This window comes from Corylus avellana, chromosome ca6, assembly GCF_901000735.1.
Source record: "Corylus avellana chromosome ca6, CavTom2PMs-1.0".
Taxonomy (NCBI): domain Eukaryota; kingdom Viridiplantae; phylum Streptophyta; class Magnoliopsida; order Fagales; family Betulaceae; genus Corylus; species Corylus avellana.
In genome coordinates this window covers 14,848,717-14,854,775 of record NC_081546.1, presented here as the reverse complement: position 1 = coordinate 14,854,775, position 6,059 = coordinate 14,848,717, and the positions used below count along the sequence as shown (strand labels likewise).

The 6,059-nt window shown below is 37.5% G+C and overlaps 1 non-coding gene across 1 annotated transcript; it reads left to right on the top strand.

Annotated features, from left to right (window-relative positions):
• The first annotated feature begins 1,444 nt into the window (after positions 1–1,444).
• LOC132185971 (small nucleolar RNA R71) lies at positions 1,445–1,551 on the top strand. The gene has a single exon (XR_009440658.1). It is a non-coding gene; the product is annotated as a small nucleolar RNA R71 (small nucleolar RNA).
• The last annotated feature ends 4,508 nt before the right edge of the window (positions 1,552–6,059 follow it).

Genomic DNA, 6,059 nt, shown 5'->3' with positions numbered 1-6,059 from the left:
CAACAGAGCTTTCTCACCTCGATTGTCACCAATCTTGCAAGCAATGGTAGGACATCCAGGGTCCTTATACTTTACAGGCATCTTGTATTGCAAGATAGAGCTGACCTGCTCAGTCAGGAAAGCTTTCTTGGGGACGTTCGTCTTTCTCTTGATGGTGACCAAATCCTTCAGAAATTTGGCATAAGAAGGCACTTGCTGGATGGCATCTAGGAACGGAATGTTTATCTGCACTTGCTTGAACACTTCCAAAATATCATCGAACTTCGAGCACTTCTTTGGCGGTTTCAGTCTTTCTGGATACGGAGCTTTGGGTATATACTTTTTGGAAGGATCCTCAGTAATCGGAATGGCAATGTCCGGTCCTGTGTCTTCCGTAGGCTTGTCCAGGTTTTCCTTCTCTTCTGCAGCCTTAGTGGCCTCTTCAGGCATGACCATTTCATTATCCAACTGTTTGCCTGACCTCAGAGTGCTGATGGCTTGTACATGCTCCTGACCATGCATAGAGGCAGAGGAACTTCCAATCACAAATTGCCCTTTTGGGTTAGGCACAGGTTGACTAGGGAACTTCCCTCTTTCTCTTTCCCCCACTTGATTTGCTATCTGGCCAACTTGTCCTTCTACCTTGATCATAGCATGCTTAAGTTCTTGTATGTCTCTGTTGTTGGCCATGTTGGAATTCCTCATTTCCTGTACGGCTTGATTGGTGAAACCTTTTAGCTCTTGTATATCTTGGGAATTGCTCAGGGTAGTATTCTTCATATCTTGCTTTATCTCTTGTATGTTCTTATCCATTGATTGCATGAATGCTTTCATCATGTCTTCCAGTGATGACTGTGGTGCAGGCACTCGAGTGGTAGACTGATAAACAGGCGGTTGAGCTTGGTGAGATGGCCTGAACTGATTTTGAGCTTGAGTGGAGGTATCTCTTTGGTTCAATGGCTGATTCTGCTTCCAAGAGAAATTTGGGTGATTCCGCTACCCTGGATTGTACGTTTCAGAAAACGGTCTAGTGGTGGGTTTTCTGTAGTCATTGAAGTCATTGACTTGCTCAGTTGGGTACTCTGTTGACAAAGTTGGGCAATTTTGAGTGAAGTGCGTTTGACTATCACATAACCCGCATGCATCAACTTGGTAAGTATCTGCTACGTTCACTGGTTTGTTTAAGACCATAGTGTCAAACTGATGCTTGAGAACCTTGAACTCCTCGCTTAATTCAGCATCATTCCTCACCTCATAAATGCCTCCTGTCTTGGGAGTGGGTTGTTGTCTGTCCCAACTATCTTGAAAATCCCATTGTTGTGCTCATTCAGCCATTTCGTCTAAAGTTTTATAGGCTTCATCCCTAGTAAGACTTAAGAATTCTCTACCATTCATCGTCTCAAGCGAGTTTCGCTCACTTGGTGTTAGTCCCCTATAGAATATTTGAACTAGCACCTCATTCTCAAACCCGTGGGGTGGGCATTTTATAGTAAGCTCTTTAAACTTCTCCCAGCTATCGGTGAATCTTTCCCCTTCTTTTTGTCTGAAATTGGTGATCTGTAGACGGAGGGCATTGATTTTGGAAATTGGGAAGAACTTGTGGTAAAACTTGCTTTGCAACATATCCCAATAAGTGATAGATCCAGGTCTATTGTTGAGTAGCCAGGATTTTGCCCTATCATGTAGGGACAGAGGGAATAACCGAAGGCGCACCGCTTCTGCTGGGGCATTTTGTGTATTAACAATGTCGCAAATTTCCAAAAAAATCCTCACATGAACATATGGATCCTCATTCTCTAATCCTCTAAATGTAGGAAGGTGACCTATTGTACTCGGCTTCAGCTCGAAGCGAGTAGCTGGCAACACTATACATGACGGTGTGTTGGTAATGTTGGGTACGAACAGCTCCCTAAGGGATCTAGGTTGATTTCGTTCTCCCATCTTAACAGACTTTTCCGAATCAGACTCGGAACTTTGAGAATTGGTGGGTGAGTTTGGTGGCTGTCTTAGATTCTCTCTCGCTGTTCTTTCAATTTCAGGATCAAAAGCGTTTAACTCCAGATTCAAAGCCCTACGACCGAACATGCAAATAGGAACTAACAAGCTAACAAGCTAACAAACTAATAAACTAAAAACTGAAATGAATTGAACTAAATTAAATTATATTAAACTAACTAAACACAATTGCAAGCAGAAATTAATTTAAACAGAAACTAAAAACTCACAAAAAAGGACCAAAAGATTTTGGCAAAAATCTACTGAACTGTTGCGGTTGCTGTCTTGGCTACAAGTGTGCTCGATCGTAGCAGGGCTGTAACACAAACAAAACAACAACAAAAAACAAAAAGAAAAATCTTTTTTTAAAAAAAAAAAAATTGTATTAGTAACACAAATAAAACAAAACAAATTGCAGAAAAATAAAATCCTAATTATAACTAGTAGAAGAATAAAACGGATCTAGAAATAAATTGGTTTAAAAAAATAAACAATTCCCCGGCAATGGCGCCAAAAACTTGTTGTGCAAATTTATTTAACTCGCAAGTGCACAAATCAATTGTAGTTAATGGATTGCAAGTGCGAGGTCGAACCCACAGGGAATTGTATTCTTGAAAGCAATTTTAAATCTAAATTAATTAAATCCTAATCTAGTTCCAAATTTTTGAGAGATTTTTTTGTTTGAATAAAAAAAAAAACAAAAGCATGAGCAATTTAAAGTGATTGAAATCTTATGACGAAACACTAAAGTTTCAGAATCCACACTCACAAATTCATAACAACATAATTTCATGATCTATAATATTCCCCAAAGTTCTCACATATAAATCTTAAGTTTGTTTTACTATTGCTTCAAAGAATTAATCAAAAGATCCCTGTATCCATTCATAACCCAAATCACAAAAGAAATCCAATATTCGATCAAATCATTAACTGTATCCGTAAATCACAAGAAAATATCCAATCTTTATCAAAACATCAATTGTATCCAGAGAATAAATCACAGGTGAAATCCAATTTTTAACAAAGAAAACCAAGCAATCAATTATATTGAATAATCTTAAATCATCAAGTGTATCCTTGAATCACAAAAGATATCCAAGAGTTATTCAATCCAATTGATTAGAAGTAAAACAATAGAGCAATTAAACCATTAAATTGGGAAATATTACATACATGAAACAAAGTTGCTAATCATAAGTGAGGCTTCATCTTCAACCTTAGTTGAAGGTTTAGCCTCTCATGTTATTGAAAGACAAAACAAAATTAATTGAATTCATAATGTAAAATCGAGTACTTACAAATAAGAATCACAAAGTAGAGATTCAAAAGTTAGGAAAACCGTAAACTCTCTTCTTTCTCCTCTGCAATCTTCAAATTCGTAGCCCCCTCAACTAATCTGATAATTCCCTATTTATAGACCTAAAACTTAGGGTTTTACAAGTTGAAATCGGATACAATTCGTCCAGGTTTGTACCATTTAATTACGGGACGATTTTGGAATAGTAAACGTTCGAATTAGTAAAATACTATTTCACAATGAATTGTAGTATTTTGAGTTAACTTTCCAACGCCACTTGAATCACCTAAATCAGATATATGAGCGAAAAGTTATGGTCAAAATACTGAGACGTGTAGAATCTGAATTTGAATCCAATTCGAAATTTTATCCAATCTTATCCTTAATCCGATTTACCCATTTCTTGGATTTGGTTAAACTTAACCATATCATCTAGGTCTTCTCAAAGTATGTTTTCTTCCAAAAAGTAGTTTTTCTTCAACACCTACAAAATATTAAAAACACAAAACTAACACAGAACATCAGATAATAACACAGCTAAAGGATTAACACAAGTAAATTAAGGGGTCCAAATATGCAATATTTGGCACACATCAGCAAGCCTAAAACAAAGTCCATAGAAATATCGACCCAAGGCGCACTAGGTATGGGCAAAGGAGTGTATAATCCATGTGGTAAGACTGTAGATTTTGCTTGCCTACATGTACAACATCTAGCACAAACTCTCTCCACATAACTTTTCATCTTTGGCCAAAAAAAAATGTTCATGCAACACATCTAAAGTCTTCCTTACACCAAAATGACCCATTAGACTACCACCATATGCTTCACGCACAAACAACTCACGCATAGAACTATTAGGCACACAAAGTCTATTCTCTCTAAACAAGTACCCATCTAGTCTGTAGAACTTTCCAAACGCTGCCTTCTCACACGCTCCATACACACTTACAAAGTCATCATCATTAGCATACAATTCCTTAACATATTCAAATCCCAATAATTTTGCATTTAAAGTAGAGACAAGGGCATAGCTTCTTGATAATGCATCAGCCACAATATTTTCCTTACCTTGTTTGTATTTGATTACATAAGGGAAGGTCTCAATGAATTCCACCCACTTGGCATGCCTTCTATTCAACTTACCTTGTCCTTTCAAGTGCTTCAAGGACTCATGGTCGGTATGTATGACAAATTCTTTCGGCCAAAGGTAATGTTGCCAAGTCTCCAGTGCTCTCACCAATGTATAAAGCTCCTTGTCATATGTCGGGTAGTTCAAAACTGCCTCATTTAGCTTTTCACTAAAATAGGCTAGTGGCCGCTTCTCTTGCATCAAAACAGCTCCAATACCTATTTCGGAGGCATCACACTCAATCTCAAAAGTTTTACAAAAATCAGGTAATGCTAATAAAGGAGCATCACATAACATTTCTTTAATCTCAATAAATGCACAATCTTGCTCACTACCTCATTTAAAACCCACGGATTTTTTTACAATTTCAGTGAGTGGTGCGGCTAGTGTACTGAAATTTTTGACAAATCACCGATAAAATCTAGCCGAACCATGAAAACTTCTTACCTCCGTGATTGACTTAGGTGTAGGCCATTCCTTGATAGCCTTAACCTTTTCCTCATCCACCTCAATTCCTTTCGCACTAATAACATAACCAAGAAACACAACATTGTCCATGCAAAAGGAACATTTCTTTAAATTGGCATATAATTTTCTTTTCTCAAAACATCAAGCATACATTGCAAGTGATCAATATGTTCATTTAAGTTCTTGGTATACACCAAAATATCATCAAAATAGACCACAACAAATGTGCCTATAAACGCACGCAATGCATGATTTATTAACCTCATGAATGTTGATAAGCGCCGAATGTTGCACATTCAAGCCCCTTAATTTACATATGTTAAGTCCTTAGCATTGTTATTTGTTTGATTTTGTTTTGTTTTTGTGTTTTAGGTCTTATTTGACAAACCATTGGAAATTGGGCTTAAAAGGACAACAAATTGAGCATTATGGATCTAGGATCGATCGCAGCACCCCTGGGATCGAGTGCACCTGGGCTCAAGCGTCTGCGGCCAGGGATCGAGCGGAATGCGCTCATGCGCACAAAAGCTAAGCTCGAGCGCACTGCGCTCGAGCGCCCATAATCTCGGATCGAGCGCACATGGGTGTACAGTGCACGGCAAGAATCCTTTTCCAGCTTGGGATTGGTTTTCAGTCTCCCAATTGGACTGGGAGACTGACTTCCGATTTTCTGAGGATTTCTAGGGTTTTAGGGTTTTCCAAATCCCTATAAATAGGGCTCTAAACATTGTAAACAAACACACTGCTTCTTAGAGCTAAAATTTCAGTAAATTGTCTTTGGAGCTAGAAGATCATGAGCAGCTAAACCCAAATTGTGGGGTATTGATGTAACCCTTTCCAAGCACAATGGTTTGATTGTATTTAATTTCTAGTTTTTCTATTTATGCGTGTTGATTGTATAACTATGATGATTGCTACAATTGATTTCTGCTCTTCATATTAAATGCAATTGTTCTTTAATTCCAAGTCAATATTAGTAAAATTATTATCTTGTCTTAGAAATTATTTTACTATTATTGAACTCAAATCATTCTTATTTTCTGTGATTATAAGAATGATGGTTATACAATGGTTCTTAATTGGCTTGTAATTAATAGGGTTAGATAGACCATACCTAGGAAAGACAGATCGTACTACACCCTAGTTTAGTGTAATTTACGTAAACGATCCGTGCCGACCAAAGAT